The sequence below is a fragment of the Pantherophis guttatus genome, chromosome 7 (genome assembly GCF_059756535.1).
Source record: "Pantherophis guttatus breed Tessera chromosome 7, ASM5975653v1, whole genome shotgun sequence".
Taxonomy (NCBI): Eukaryota; Metazoa; Chordata; class Lepidosauria; order Squamata; family Colubridae; genus Pantherophis; species Pantherophis guttatus.
Genome location: NC_142069.1, coordinates 62,817,470 through 62,834,743, shown reverse-complemented (window position 1 = coordinate 62,834,743; position 17,274 = coordinate 62,817,470). Strand labels below are relative to the sequence as shown.

The following is a 17,274-nucleotide window of genomic DNA, read 5'->3' as shown; positions in this document are numbered from 1 at the left end:
CAATTATATTATGAAGCAGCAGCCCTGACTCAAGCAACTGATTGGTTTGGAAGGAAAAAGACTGGAATATTGAATATAGAAAGCTTTGATCTTGAATTTGGTTAGCATGCTTACTTATTCTATGAAAACAAAGTGGATAAAGTATTTAAAAGCCATATACTTAGAGACTCCTTGATGAGAGTTTGGAAGAAGCACCGATTTAAATGGGATTACAAAATACCGCTATGGCTGGATCTTGGTCATATCATGTGGAATACAAATATAATGTCACTCGGGGGGGGGTTATATAAAGAAGTTCTTTTTACAGATGCGGGCAGATGGCAACTGAAGACATTAGAGACACTGTTGGATGAAGGGATTAATCTAACTTGGTTACAGTATAATCAACTTCAACTGAGATGGAAAGAGGACCAAAAAATTGGTATTATGTTGCATGAGGAAGAATTGGTTAGACATATAAAAGAGAAAGGTCCAATGCATATTAAAAGGCTTTATAATGTTTTGTTAGAAAGGGATTCAGAAACTGAATTGGTTAAAGATTGTATGATTAAGTGGGCACAAAATTTTGCAGAACCAGTGATGTTGGAAACATGGGAAAAAATTTGGGTTCAGAATGTTAAATTCATACAGTCGCAGAATTTGAGGGAAAATTTTTATAAAATGTTTTATAGATGGCATTTAGATCCTAAGAAATTGTCGTGCATGTACCCTAATGTTCAACCAAAATGTTGGAGATGTGATTGCTTAGATGCTACATATTATCATGTTTGGTAGACCTGTAAGAAAGTGAAGGCTTTTTGGATAAAAATTTGGTGGGTCATGCAGAATGTTTTGAAGAAAAAAATTCAGTTTTCTCCACAATTGTTTTTATTGGGTATAGTTAAGGGTTTTACATTGGGTGAAATAAAGTTGATATTGTATATGATAACAGCAGCAAGATTACTGATAGGTCAATACTGGAAAAATGAAGCTATGCCCACTATCGAGGAATGGACTTTGAAGATGGCCAGCTTTGCAGAGATGGCGAAGATTTCAGCATATCTAAAAGATCGCTCACAAGAGACTTATGAATGGGAGTGGAAAAAGTGGATAGATTAAGTGCAGAACAAATATCAAATTAGGAAGTATCAGATAGCTTTTAATTGAAAGTGTTATATAAAGATAGAAATATTTGAATTTTGTGAAGATGAAAAAATATATTGGGGGTGGAGGGGTTCAAGTTTTATAAAAAGGGGATTTTGATTTGGATTATATTCTGTGGAAGTCCGGGGGGAGGGGTGGGTTGGGGGGGGTTAGGGAGGGTTGGGGGGGGTTAGGGAGGGTTAGGGAGGTTAGGGAGGTTAGGGAGGGTTGGGGGGGGAAATGGGGAGAAAATGTAATTGTAAAACTTTTCCAATAAAAAAAAAAAGAGAGATGACACCTGATGGAAAGATAAAACAATTTTTAAAGAAATCTGACTTGCCTAAAATACCTGAACAATATAAGGAAGCCCTAGAAGAAAGAATATTGATGATGGAATTGACAGAAGCAATTAAAAAAAAAAAGGGGGAAAACACTGGGCACAGATGGACTGCCAGCAGAACTATATAAATCATTTCAAGATGTGTTAAGCAATGTAATGTTGAAATTATTTAATGAATTACTGGTGAAAGGAAAGATTCCAGATTCTTTGACGGAGGTATATGTCACACTTATTCCTAAAGAAGATACAGATTTACAAGAAGTTAAAAATTATAGACTGATCTCATTGTTGAATGTTGATTATAAGATCTTTGCTTCAATAATGGCGAATAGATTAAAAAGTCTGTTAAATGAATTTATTCATATGGACCAAAATGGGCTTTTACCTAAGAGACAAATTAGAGACAATATGAGGATAATTTGAATACTTTGGAATATTATAAGGTACATTCAGAAAAACAAATGGCGATGATGTTTTTAGATCCACAGAAAGCGTTTGATAATGTGAATTGGCAATTTATGATAGAACAATTACAGATGATGGAGTTTGGGGAGAGATTCATAAATATGATAAAAACAATTTACAACAAGCAATCAGCAAAAATAATGATGAACGGAGAGATGACAGAAAAAGTTAATATAATGAAAGGCACAAGGCAAGGATGTCCATTATCTCCATTGTTATTTGTATTAACATTAGAAGTGTTAAACAGAAATATAAGATGAAATGAAGAAATAAAAGGACTGAAAGTTAAGAAAGAAGAATATAAATTACAAGCCTTTGCAGATTATTTAGTTTTTATCTTGGAGGAGCCTCAAACAACGGATCCTAAATTATCAGAACAAATAGAAGAGTATGAAGAAGTGGAAGGACTAAAAATAAACAAAGAAAAAAACAAAAATATTGGTGAAAAATATCAGAAAAACAGAAAAGAAAATTAACGGAGAAGTTAGATATTCAAATTGTGAAGAAAGTAAAATACTTAGGAATACATTTAACTTCAAGATGTGTAACGATAAAAGAAGATAACTATTATAAATTAAAAAGACAAATTGAGGAAGATTTGGAGAAATGGAAAATTTACAGTTATCATTAATGAGAAAGATTGCAATAATTAAGATGAATATATTACCGAGACTATTGTTTTTATTTCAGACAATACTGATGAAAGTGAAAAAGAAATATTTTGAACATCTTAACAAAATAGAAAGGGAATTTATATGGCAAGGGAAAAAAGTGAGAATCAACAAAGAAATGTTACAAGATGCGAGACTACGTGGAGGATTTGGACTGCCGAATTGGGAATTATGCTACCAGGCAGCAGTGTTGACTTAGATGAGAGAATGGATTGGACTAAGAAATATAAGATTATTAACTTTGGAAGAACATGATTTACAATTGGGATGGCATGCCTTTTTATGGTATGGCAAAAGCAAGATGCATATTTATTTTCAAAGACACTATGTAAGAAATGCATTAATACTAGTGTGGGAGAAGATTAGAGATAAATATTATTTGAAAATACCAACATGGTTATCAACAATGGAAGCATTACTACATCCAAATATTATTAATATTAAAAATATTCTTAGATATAAAGATATATTAACAGATAAGGGGGAATTGAAAGGGAAACAAGAAATAGAAGAACAAAGGATTGAGATGGACTGGTATACTCATGCAAATACAAACAAGATATGAAAAAGACACTAAACTATATGGTTTTTATTTAGAAATGAAAGAACTGGAAAAGATACTCACAGGAATAGATGAAAAAATAATTTAAAAAATATATAATTACCTACTTAGCATTGAATTAGAAGAAGAATAAGTGAAAGAAACAATGATAGCTTGGGCAAAAAATTTTGGATATTCAATTGAGTTAGATAAATGGCAGCAACTATGGGAAAGGAATTATAAATTTAACAATATCCACAGCATATAAGGAGAATCAATACAAAATGTTTTACAGATGGCACATGCCACCTGAAAAATTGGCAAAAATGTTTAAAGATAAATCAGCTAAATGTTGGAAACACCATCAGACACCAGGATCATATTATGATATGTGGTAGATGTGTCCAGTGTAGGAGTCTGCAGTCTGCATATGTGCAGGAATTTTCCTATCTTGGATGGCAAACCTCAGATAAGGAAGGTTACTTGCACGTAGGCGCCAGGAAATGACATTAGAAGATAAGACCCTAACTCTGTAAATAAGAGGAACAGGAGGAGAGGAAGTGGGATGTGTGTTAGATTTTAATTATAGCTAAATATTGTAAGTGTTTAAGCAAAGCAGTAATGATTAACCTACGATTTAAGTTACCTGGAAGATTATGTGAGCCAATGATATGCTGCCAAGTACGCTGTAACTTGAAAGTAACAAACTATATAATGTCACTATGTAAGGCAATAAAGTTACCACATATTTCCTCAACCTCTCTGTGTGTGGTCATTTACAACAAGTGGTGCTTGAACAGGCACCCCTGCTTTGTCCGGCAAGGATTTGGTGCACCGTCAACCCGTGTGGTATCTTCAACCTTTTAAAGGTTTCTGTAAGTACTCGTGGTTTCTTCAACCTTTTAAAGGTTTCTGTAAGTAATGGGGTCTACGCTTTCTGAGGTACAAAGGAAGCATGCTGAAGAATTAAGCTATTTACTTAAGAAAAATCACACTGATGTATCACAACGCAGTCTCTTACGGCTGGTCCAGGAGATTGCAAATCAGTGTTTATGGTATGAAAAGGGGTCTTTAAGATTATCTGACTGGGAAAAAATTGGGAAAGTTTTACATACTGAACCAAGAGCTAAGGTAGAGATTTTGCAGGTGTGGCATTTATGTAGATATGCCGGGGAAAAATTTGGAAATACTGAACTGTCTCTTTTAACTTCTTCATCTCCATATTACTCCAATGCTGTTGTCTGTCCTCCTTCCTCCCCAGACTATCTGACTCTGCCTTCTTCAGCTCTTACTGACACAGGTCAGATTACTAAATCTTCTGACTCTGCTGTTCAATCTTCTTTTCAAAAATTGGTAGAATCCTGCAAACAGGATTCCTCCATGGCTGGGGCAGAACTTGCTGAATTATTGTCTGCATGTCCTGTACAATATCATCAGGGCCAGGGCCAATTGACAGGACAGCAGATAGCAGAATGGGAAGGGTTACCTTATCAAATTTTGAGGGAACTAAAAAAGACTGTTACAGAGTATGGCATCAGTGGTAATTTTACTAGAGGTTCTGTGAAATTTAAATTTCCTTTGGAGGTTAAATTGATTCCTTCTCAATTTAAAGGCCCTCTTCCCTCTGCTTTAGTGGGTCTTATCTTGCCTCCATCTTCAGTTCATAAAAAGGGATGCTTTGTAGTCCCTGGTGTTATTGATTCTGATTACACTGGAACTCTTTTTATTCAGGCTTGGGTGAACCAGGCTTCAGAGCATTCCATCAGCCAAGGGCCCAGGGGAGGGGCGGGGGGGTGGCGGTTATTATTAAAGAAGGTCTTGGTCCGAGGGAGACCACTGTGCCACAGATTGCCAGATGTGAGTCCCTCTTTGTGAGATGGGGTCATGGGGTTCAGATGGGCTTGCTGCTTACGTACCTGGCTCCCTGCCGCATGGCAATGGCCCTGCCCGAGCTACTTGACGTGATAGCCACGGTGGCAGTTGATACCCAGGCTTATGGTCATGGGTGATTTCAACCTGCCGTCCGTTGGTGAAACGTCGGAGATGGCTCGGGAGTTCATGGCTTCCATGACGGCCATGGACCTGACCCAGTTAGTTCATGGCCCCACTCACAGGGGGGGACAGACGCTGGACCTGATTTTTGTCTCTGGCCAGTGGTTGAGTGGTCTTATTATAGGGAATATAGACATGAAACCCTTGTCATGGTCAGATCACTCACTCCTTCGTCTGGACCTTTGAACCGCTACACCCCACCACAGGGAGGTGGACCCAATTAGATGGATCCGCCCCAGGCGCCTGATAGATCCTGATAGGTTCCAGAGGGAGCTTGGGCCAATTCCTGAAGATCTGGCACACGACTCGGCCGAGGACCTGGTAGCTGCCTGGGATTGGGCGGCTGGTGGGGCCTTGGATCGAGTCGTGCCTTTGCGGCCTCTGACCCGGTGTCGATCCCTCGCGGCTCCTTGGTTCACCGAGGAGCTGAGGGAGATGAAACGCCGGAAAAGACAGCTAGAGAGCAGTTGGAGGGCCAGTCTTGCTGAATCTGACCGAACACTGGTAAGGTTGCATATTAAGACCTACCTAGTGGCGATAAAGATGGCAAAGTTTAATTACTTTTCCGCCTCTATTGCATCATCAGGGAATCATCCGGCCGCCCTGTTCAAGGTAACTCGCTCCCTGCTCCATCCAGGAGCGCGGGAGGATCCCTTGGAAGGCAGGGCGGAGGATTTCGGACAATACCTGTATGACAAAATCGCTCAGATCCGGGGGGGATTTGGACTCTGACTGGGTAGATCAGGGCAGGGTGACGAGGAATAGTCTTGAGAATGTTACCTGGGAGGAGTTTGATGCTGTGACTCCCGATGATGTGGACAGGATTTTGGGGAGACTTAGTGCGGCCACATGTTTACTGGACCCGTGTCCCTCCTGGTTGGTACTGGCCTCCCGGGAGGTTACACGAGGCTGGCTCCAGGGTGTTATCAACGCTTCGTTGAGTGAGGGTCACTTCCCCGCTGCCTTGAAAGAGGCGGTGGTGAGGCCTCTCCTCAAGAAGCCGTCCCTGGATCTGGCAATATTGGCCAACTACCGTCCTGTCTCCAACCTTTGCTTCCTGGCGAAGGTTGTTGAGAGTGTGGTCGCATGACAGTTTCCGCAATTCCTGGAGGAAACATCCTATCTAGATCCATTCCAGTTGGGTTTCAGGCCCGGGCACAGCACGGAAACGGCATTGGTCGCGTTGGTTGATGATCTCTGGAGGGCTCGGGACAGGGGTTGCTCCTCTGTTCTGGTCCTGTTAGACCTCTCAGCGGCTTTTGATACCATCGACCATGGTATCATGCTGCACCGGCTGGAAGAGTTGGGGATGGGGGGCACCGTGTTACGGTGGTTCTCCTCCTTCCTCTCTGACCGGTCGCAGTTCGTGTTGGCAGGGGGGCAGAGGTCGACCCCGAGGCCTCTTATATGTGGAGTGCCTCAGGGATTGGTCCTCTCGCCCCTCCTGTTCAACATTTATGTGAAGCTGCTGGGCGAGATCATCCGTGGCTTTGGGGTGAGATACCACCAGTACGCTGATGACACCCAGCTGTACATCTCCACCCCAGGCCACCCCAACGATGCCCTTGAAGTGATGTCCCGGTGCCTGGAGGCTGTGCGGATCTGGATGGGGAGGAACAGGCTCAAGCTCAACCTTTCCAAGACTGAGTGGCTGTGGCTCCCGGCATACCGATATAATCAGTTGACTCCATCACTGATTATAGGGGGCGAGTCGTTGGCCCCCACAGAGAGGGCTCGCAATCTGGGAGTCCTCCTGGATATGCAGCTGTCCTTGGAGGAACACCTGACAGCTGTAACCAGGGGGACCTTTTGTCAGGTTCGCCTGATTAGCCAGTTACGGCCCTTTCTTGATCGGGATTCCCTGTGCACAGTCACTCATGCCCTCGTCACCTCTTGCCTTGACTACTGCAACACTCTCTACATGGGGCTTCCCTTGAAGAGCACCCGGAGGCTCCAACTGGTCCAGAACGCAGCAGCGCGGGTAGTGACGGGAGCAGCATGGCGCTCCCATGTAACACCACTCCTGCGTGAGCTGCACTGGCTCCCAGTGGTCTTCCGGGTGCGCTTCAAGGTGTTGGTTATCACCTTTAAAGCGCTCCATGGCATAGGGCCTAGCTATCTTCGAGACCGCCTGCTGCCACCGACGACCTCCCATCGACCCGTGTGCTCCCACAGAGAGGACCTCCTCGGGGTGCCATCAGCCAAACAGTGCAGGCTGGTGACCCCCAGGGGGAGGGCCTTCTCTGTGGGGGCACCTACCCTCTGGAATCAATTGCCCCCAGAGATAAGGAGAATCCAAGACCTCAGTGCCTTCCGCCGTGCCCTTAAAACCTTCCTTTTCCAGCAAGCCGGGCTGGCCTAATTTTTTAAGTGTTTTTAATTGTTTTGTTTATCGTTTTTAATTAATGGGGCCAAATTTATATATATATATATATTAATTGTATTTTAATATTTGTACTTGATGTTTTTACTTGGCTATTCACCGCCCTGAGTCCTTAGGGAGAAGGGCGGTATACAAATTCAAAATAAATAAATAAATAAACCTTCCTCAAACTCTTCCTGCTCAATGTTCTATTGCTCAATTACTTTTGCTCCCCTATCATGTCCCATGTTCTGGCACAGGGGCATGTGGGGATGCTGGTTTTGGTTCTACCTCTCCTTCTGTGGCTTTACTTCAGTCTGTTACTTCCTTTCGCCCTTTGTTAACTCTCTATTTGAATAAGCAACCTTTTCAAGGATTGCTTGATACTGGAGCCAAAGTTACTGTTATTTCATCTTTATAGTGGCCTGTGCAATGGCCTAAGAAAGCAGTTTCTTCTTTATGGGGATATCCAATTCTCTACCATGGCTGGTTAAGTCCTTTGCCCTGCAACCTTATATTTTGGATATTCATACTAATATTTGGGGTCGTGATTTACTTTCTTTTTTAATGCTCAATTGATTTTGGATGATGGCTCTTTCCCTTAAGTGGCTCTCTACTGCCCCCGTGTGGGTGGAGCAATGGCCTCTTTCAATGGAAAAATTATCTGCTTTACAGCAACTTGTTCAGGAACAATTAGCTGCTGGTCATATTGAACCCTCTACCAGCCCCTGGAATACTCCTGCTTTTGCTATTATTAACCTTTAAGTCCTTTTTGCAGAGACAGCTGCAGCATGAGTCTGGTCCATACCATTTACGAAAGATTCAACATTTATTATCTGTTGCTTTGTTTACCTGGAATTATTTAACTCTTGTAGAATCTTTTCCAGATGTTCCTGTTAATGTTCATTTTTGTGCAATAGAACCACTGACAAGACCGCTAGTGAAGTACTGTCTGGCTCCTGACCCTCAGTGGCAAGGACCTGCCCGCCAATCACATTGGGGCAAGTGAAGACCACAACATACCAAGCTCAACAGCAATTGGTTCAAGCTGATCTACCTCAAACTCCTGAAAATCTAGTTGCTGCTGTTTTTGCTATTATTACAGCTAATTCTGTCACAATTCTTATTTGTATTCTCTTATCTTCTTTTGGTTCTGTTACTGCTTTGAATGACACTCAGCCTATACAACTTAATCCTAATCTCTGGGTTCGTCATGCTCAATATATGTTTTTGGTTCACGGTACTAATGTCACCCTGTACTATGAGCCTCCTATGGCTTTTGGTCAAGTTGCTTTCATACCTGATTTAATATCTTCATCTTCCTTTATTGTTTCCCAATTGCAAACCATTCATTATTCTTGGTTGTTTTCTAAGCCACCAATGCAACTTAATTCTGTTTGTTGGTGTTATCTTCGTACTAATCAATGTACTAGAGGCTTATGTTTTGCTGTTATGCTCGCCATACTTGGCTTAACAATTGGAATGATTATGCTAAGGCTCAACGCATTTTATTGAAAGTAGGGAATTATAGCTATTGTACTGGTTATTATTGGTTATGGGGAACCTTTAATTCTTTATTGTATGGACCTAATTTAGTTCCAGAAATGTATCCTAATAATTTTCCTATTTTTAACTCTTCTGATATGACTGATACTGGATCCATTTGTGGTGGCTGGCAACCAAAGGACCCTAATATGTGGTTCTTTTTTGACAAATATGCAACCAATGTACACCCTCAGAATTATCAGTGTGCTGCTATTGGCTACTTTTCCCTACCTGTACAAATTGGCATTTCTTCATCTTCTTCACGACAACAACGTTCTCCATTAGGTCCTACATGTAATGATGAAGTTATCATTGATACACAACTGTCCTCTCTAAATACCTTTGGCAGTGCTGTGGCTGGAGCTATTACTGGGGTGATCACCTTAGGGGCTTACCCTGGAATAATAGCTCAAGAAAATAGACATTCTATCCTGGGCTTAACATGTCGCCTGGAGAAATCAATTAATGCCACTGTTGCTATTGTTCGTGATCTCCAACATGAAATTGAGGACCTGAATCAGGATGTGCTCCAGCAACGTTTTACTATTGACTATTTGTTAGCACAACAAGAAGGTGTTTGTAAACTTGTTGGTCATCGTGGATGTGCTGTTCATTTTCACTCTTTGAACAAAACCATTGAAGATGAACTTGCTAAACTCCAATCATATTTTCAGAATAATGTTCATGCTATTTCCTCTCCTTTTGACTGGTTGACCAATTGGCTTCCTGATTGGTCCTGGCTTAAGCAGTTGTTTTTTTATGCTGTGATTGTTATTGTCATGTTAGTTGCTTGCTGTTGTTTCATTCAGTGTATTCCCTCATAAATTGCTATGTTTCGTCCTGCTCCTCTCTCTCTGCCTCCTCACCAAATGCGATATATACAAAAATCTTTGTTCCCTCAAAAGTAAATAAAAAGAGGACATGTAGGAGTCTGCAGTCTGCATATGTGCAGGAATTTTCCTATCTTGGATGGCAAACTTCAGATAAGGAAGGTTACTTGCACGTAGGCACCAGGAAATGGCATTAGAAGATAAGACCCTAACTCTGTAAATAAGAGGAACAGGAGGAGAGGAAGTGGGATGTGTGTTAGATTTTAATTATAGCTAAATATTATAAGTGTTTAAGCAAAGCAGTAATGATTAACCTATGATTTAAGTTACCTGGAAGATTCTGTGAGCCAATGATATGCTGCCAAGTATGCTGTAACTGGGAAGTAACAAACTATATAATGTCACTATGTAAGGCAATAAAGTTACCACATATTTCCTCAACCTCTCTGTGTGTGGTCATTTACAACAGTCCAGAAGGGAGGAATTATTGGATTAAAATTAAAACATGGTTAGAAGAAATGATACAACAACATATGGATTTAAAACTTGTTCCTATTGGGTATTTTACCAGAGAAATTTAGTAAAGAAAATACATATTTGATTATACATGTTATAACTGCAGCTAGGATAGTATTTGCACAAAGATGGAAAGCAGAGAAAATCCCTATGGAGGGAGAAGTAATTAAGAAAATATTGGATTGTGCAGAAATGAATAGATTGACAATTAAAGAAAGAGAGGAATCAGAATATTTTAAGGTATGGGGGCAATTTTATCATTGGTTAGAGAAGAGATATACATATGATAATGTTGTAATGAAATGAGCGAAGAAGAAAGAAGAGAAAGAAAATAGATAAATGTATTAATAGAAAAGCAGGAGATAAGAATGGAAGCTCTTAAAGCCTGTTTGATTTCAGAAGAAAACAAATGCCATTTTAGAAAAAGCCATGAGGAGAAATTCCTGAGGTGGAGGCAATAGCATTCCGCCTTTGTCGCAGTACATTTGCGCCAGCTGGTGGTGCTAAGGCAGCCCTTACCTCTTGCCACTTGGGGCTCAAAGCAGTAAGCCACATCCAGGAAGCACTACAGCAGAGAGAACTCCCAGAGAGGGAGGGAGGGGCTAGAGCTACTAAACAGGTGGCCAAGCTAAGTGCCTGAAGGACCCCATCCTGTCCCTGGGAGTCAAAGCGCTTCAGCGAGCAGTGCACAAAACTTCAGCCGGGCTCGAGAGATGGAGTATGCAGGGGGCCTGTATTTGAGATTCCTAGCTGCAATGGACAGCAAAGTTAGGGTTGACTTTGGCTGCTTCTCTCTGCTGTAGGGTTTACTGTTCTGAGCCCCAAGTGGCGGGAGGAGAAGGCTGTCTAGGTGCCACCAGCTGGCGCAAATGTTCTGTGACGAAGGTGGAATGTTGTTGCCGTGCAAATGCATATGGCATTTCACTTCCGTACACTAAGGCTCCGGCTATCACCACCGCCACTTCAGCCCACCTGTGCCACTGCACCCCTCTTGCTGCAACAGCACAATTATCTCATTCCGGCCAGAGAGGGCTGAGCTACTCCTCGCATTTTGCGCCACCTACAAAACTGCACTTTGATGTGCCACCCCCTACAGTGGAGATTTCTAACCCCACCACGAGCTGCCTGGCCAGTCCCATATTCCAGAGTAGCCACAGGACTGGCCCATTGGTGTGGATGGAGGAGCTGCTTTGGGATGACCAAGGGGCCAGTCTTGTGACTACTAGACTAGAGCTCTGAAATATGGGACCAACTTTCCCACCGACATCAGCAAGCCACCGTCTGTCTCCCTGTCTTCTTTTTCTTTCACTCAGATTGACCAGAAAGCTTCTCCTTGAGAGAAGGTACACAAAAGAGGTTCCTGGAAGGCTGTGTGCCTGGACCAGGTGCTTTCTCTCAGGCCTCCCACCCAAAGGCCTTGCAGAAGCAGAGATGGGTGGGAGGCCTAGAGAAAGTGCTTGGTCCAGGCACACAGCTAGGTGTGCCCCCTGTGTCGATCCAGCAGACCAAACAGGAAAGTGGGGCAGAGAGAAACAGTCCAGTTGCCAGAGTTGGAGGCCAGTAAACTGGAGAGCTTCTTCCCCATCCTTCCCAGGAGCATAGGGCTTCTCGCGATCGGGCCCTGAGCTCCCTTGCAGTTTGTTCTGCTTCTGTAGCATGGGTTGCAGTGGTCCCACCTTGGCCCATGCCAGCTCCTTGCAGTTGCCCATGCCAGGATTGCTGCAGAGAGTCTCCCCCCTTTGAGGTCTTTTTATGTGGGTTGGAGGGGGGCAGAAATTCTGAATTCGGGTCTGCTTCAGCCTCCTGGTGCGGGCCTTTGGTGAAGGCTGGAAGGAAGTACCATTGGTGGTGAAGAGCCAGAGGGGCTTGTTCCAGTGGAACTGCATCATCGCCTGGAACTGGCTGACCATCTCAGCTTGCTGGGCCTCCAGGTGCTGTACTTCCCTCTGCTTGGAAAGCCTATGCTCATAGTCCTCAGTGAGGTGCTTCTGCTGAGCCTCCTTCTCGGTCAGATCCAACTTGAACTGAGCTAGCTGTTTTGCCAATTCTTTCTCATGGTGGCTGCTTAGATCCAACAACTGCCTCCTCTAAGGAGCCTGGGTGGAGAAGAGGCGAGGCTGGTGAGGCACCCCTTGATGTGAGTGACATCGAGTTGGCCATGCCCATCCAGCTGGTCATTAGGCAGATCAAACTATAGTCCTGCCCCCAAACAGTCTGGGGACTGTGAATTGGCCCCCTGTTTAAAAAGCTTGAGGACCTCTGCACTAAATTCACAAACTTTACTAGAGAGGGGGAAACAAGAGAGATGCAGGGTTATGTCAGTGTAGTCTTAAAATGAGGCAACCATTGCTGAGCCATATGCTCCAGTAATATTTCGACCATTACAACAGTCATCCTGCTTTGGAGGGGGTGGGGCTGGCAGCGCGACGGGACAACAGGACGTTTCGGCGCTCCGAAACTACCGCCGATATCTCCACCGCTGGACAGTCCAAATTGGACCTCACTGTCCTGTAGAGACAGTGACAGAGGAGGGCACATCCTGCTGATCCCAGGGACACTGCAAAGTCCCTGGTTGATCCAGGAGAAGCTCTTCTTTCTGGCGCTGAAGAGGCAGCCATTAAGCTGCTGAAGTTGGGACAACTCCAAACTGAAGAGAATGAGTGAAAATGTTATGATTTAGTGAGAGGTTTTTTTAAATTTTTGGACTTTAAGAACACCCTGAAGTGCAAATGCAACTAGAATTGAAGTTAGAAGTAATTTAGTGGCGGAATTGAGATAATCTTCCTAAAATATAAACTATCCTTATGTGTGGATGCCTGTAGAAAGTTTCATTTTAAATTGGACTGGATTGGTTTGGAAAGGAGATTTGCTTTTTTATTTGTTTAAATACCAAATCATTGAAACATTTTGAATCTATAAATTTTGGAACTAGTTTTCTTATTTCTTTTCTTTCTTTTCTTTTTTTTTGGTTGATTTTTACTCTAACTTTTTTATATATTGGCTTTATTGTTAATTGGAAATAGAACAAAGAGAAATGGAAGAAATAAGAAACATTATAAGAAATAAGAACCAGGTTCACCTGGTGCACCAGTTGCGCCCTTTCCTAGACCGAGATGCCCTTTGCATGGTCATTCATGCCCTGGTTACTTCTCACTTGGATTACTGCAACTCCTTCTACATGGGGCTGCCCTTGAGGTGCACCCAGCGGCTCCAGCTGGTCCAGAATGCGGCCGCGCAGGTTGTTACGATAGCTCTCCATTACTCCTGGGTAACACCTCTCCTACGCAAGCTGCACTGGTTACCAGTGATCCTCCGGACCCACTTCAAGGTGCTGGTACTTACCGATAAAGCCCTTCATGGCTTAGGTCCGGGATACTTGCAGGACCATTTCTTACCCGCCTCCCACTGTCCTGTCCACTCACACAGGGCTGCCTTCCTCAGGGTACCGTCGACCATACAATGTCGGCTGGCGACGTCCAGAGGTAGAGCGTTCTTGGTGGGCGCTCCTGCCCTCTGGAATGAGTTACCCACTGAGCTCCAGATGGTGCCTGATCTCCGCTCCTTCCGTCAAGGCCTAAAGACTTGGCTGTTTCAACAAATGGGCTGATCTGCTTCTTGGGTTTTATTATCTATTTGTCCTTGTTTTAACTGGTTTTAATTAGGATTTTCCTTAATTATTGTATGTTTTTAACTTGTGTTCGCCGCCCTGAGTCCTTTGGGAGAAGGGTGGCATATAAATATTTCTAAATAAATAAATAAATAAATAAACATTGCCATCTAGTGGACTGAAACATTGTACCCTTTTTTTGTTTCCTTTTTTTAACTGGGGGAAAAAGAAAAAAAAGAGTAAAGTAGCAACTGTGTTATCTTTCAAGGTTATGTGCCAGCTTATAGACAAAATTTAAAAGAGCATCAAAGAGTGTTCACAGGATTGTTTATACAGGTGCTCTGTTGGAAAAAATATAGCTGAAAGACGATTATAACTGAAAAGAAGAAGATAACAGTGACTCTGGAAAAGAGAGCTGTTAAATCAAGTGAGGCACTTGAGAATATATATATTCTCATCTCTCCCTTTTCTTTTTTCTCCTTTCATTCTTCCACAACACTGTTTATTCAATTGGATTAAGGCATACAAGAACCTGAAGAAATTACTTTTTGGCTTTTTTTTTTTTTACTTAACACTTTTTTCCTTTTTAACTTTCTTTTCTCTTTTTACACTCTTTTTCTTTTTCCTCTATTGATTGGATATTGTTATTTAAATTTGTTTTTGGCTAATTGGACGCGTTATTGGATTAGGGCACACAAGAGCCTGAAGATTGGTTTTTTTTTTCCTTTTTTCTTTCCTGTTGGTTTTTCCTTGTTTTTTTCTAATTCCCTGCCATTTATAAAAACGGATTAGGGTTGAGAAGAACCTGAAGACATTTTATCCTACTGTCTTGATTTGGATTACCTACAGAAATGAGTAAAAAAGCAGCAGTTGTTAGCTCTGCTGGATCGACCCCCTCTTCATCACCAGCAGGAGGACAATGATCAATACAGGCAACGTTGCAGCGGGAAAAAGAGAAAGAACATGAGAAAGAAAAAGATGCGACAATGCAGATTATTTTGCAAGGGTTACAAAACATAAAATTAAAAATAGAAAAAACAGATGAAAAATTGGAGAATATACAACAGATGATGAAGAAATATGAGGACAGACTTGAAAAAATTGAAGAAAAAGAGGAACAAAGAGATAAAAAAAATCAGAGACATGGACAATAGATTAGAAGAAGTTGAACGTGACAAAAGTGGCTTAGGATGGGAGATGGACAAATCAGAATTCTACTTAAGATTTCAAAATGTGGAAGAAGAAAAAGGAGAAAATTTGGCAGAGAAAATGATAGAAATTCTTGCAGGAGCTCTAGAAATTCCTAAAGAAAAAATGTTGATGACGTCGATGAGATGTACCGAGTATATACTAAATATGCAATGAGAAATAAATTACCAAGAGAAGTCCATATAAGATTCACTAAAAAATTAATTAAAACAGAAATACTGCAGATTGCAAAAGAAAAAGTATTGCAATATAAGGGTAAGGAAATTATGGTGCTGAAGCAAATACCGAGAAGAGTAAGAGAGTTGAGAAGAGAATACCAATTTTTGACTAAAATATTGCTCCAGAAAGAAGTGAATTACAGATGGCTGATACCAGAAGGTTGGTGTTTATATGGCAAATGCAAAGATTTAAAATAGATTCAATTAATAAAGCCAAAGCATTTTATGCGGAATACTTAAGAGAAAAAGACATTGAGCCAAGAAGGGAAGAGACATTGCTCCAATTGCAAGAAGAGGATCTAGTGATGATGGAAAAGGAGGAGGGTGCACTAGAAGATGTAGTAGGAGGTGCCATAGAATATAAAGAACAGCGTGAATTGAGATCCACTAGATCAGCAAAACCTATATATAAAGTATAAACATGGAGGAGAAAAAATAATTACAATGAATATAGCATATAGACTTAATATAGCAACTAAAAGAAGAAAAATATTCCACAAATTGGAGAAATTAAAAATAGACATAATTTGTCTACAAGAAGTGCATATTAAAAAACAACATGAATTACTTTTGGTACAGCCTAAACTAGGGAAATTATTTGCTTCATTGCCACAATGTAAGAAAAGAGGAGTGGTTTTGTATACCAAAGACACAATACCAGCGGAAAAAATTTATGAAGATGGAGAAGGACGAATTCTGATGGTGGAATTGATAGATAACAAAAGGAAAATATTGTTAACAGTGATATATGCTCCAAGCGACAACCAAGAAGATTTTTACAGAAAATTACACATGAAATTAATAGAGTTGGATTATGATAACATTTGTATGATGGGAGATTTTAATGGAATAGTAGATGAGAAAATGGACTATAATACACAAAAGACAACAAAACAAAGCAGAACTTTGCCAAAATCCTTTTTCAAGATGACAGAGGAAATTAACTTAAAAGATACATGGAGAGAAAGAAATGAAAAAAATAGACAATACACTTTTTATTCTAATAGACATCTATCATGGTCTAGAATAGATATGATATGGATGACAATGGACTTGACTTCAAATATAGAAGAAATAGCTATAGAAGGCAATACTTGGGCAGATTACAATCCAATGACAGTGAGATGGAAAGGACAAAGGAGAAGGTCTAGATGGACATTAAATACTACTGTACTAAAAGAAAAGGATTTTCTACAGAAAATGGAGAAAGAATTAGCCTTTTTTTTTCAAAGAAAACAGAAAAGACATCAATACAGAATCTGTGGGATACTATGAAAGCTTATGCCAGAGGCCTGATTATTGACTATACAAGAAAAAGAAATATTAAGAAAAGACAAACATATAAAATGTTAGAGGATGATTACAAGAAATTTGAAAAAGAATTACAGAAGTTTCCACAAAAGAAAAGACATTAAAATGAAAATGGACACAATTAAACATAAAATGGGATTAATAGAGAAAGAAGATCTAGCACAAAAAATCAGGAACGCTAAACAGAAATATTTTGAAGATGCTAATAAACCAGGCAGATGGCTAGTATATAAATTGAAAAAAGAGAGGGACTCAAGGAAAATATCACAGCTAATAGATGAGCAAGGACAAATTAGATTTGGAAATGAGGAGAAAAAAATATTGTACAAGACTACTATAAAAAACTATATGAAAAAGAAAAGATAGAAAAGGAAAGTATTAAACAATATTTACATAAGACGAATTTACCCCAGATTGCAAAAGACATTGAGATGATGTTAGAATGAAATATAACAATGATGGAATTGACTGAAGCAATCAAAAAA

General features: G+C 40.9%; 1 protein-coding gene and 1 pseudogene across 2 annotated transcripts in view; one reads left to right on the top strand and one right to left on the bottom strand.

Annotated features, from left to right (window-relative positions):
- Nucleotides 1-17,274, bottom strand: part of FOXP2 (forkhead box P2) — a 1,221,669-nt gene that overhangs the window by 594,626 nt on the left and 609,769 nt on the right. The gene's annotated exons all lie outside the window — the stretch shown is intronic.
- LOC148112894 (uncharacterized) lies at nt 8,573-9,922 on the top strand (annotated as a pseudogene).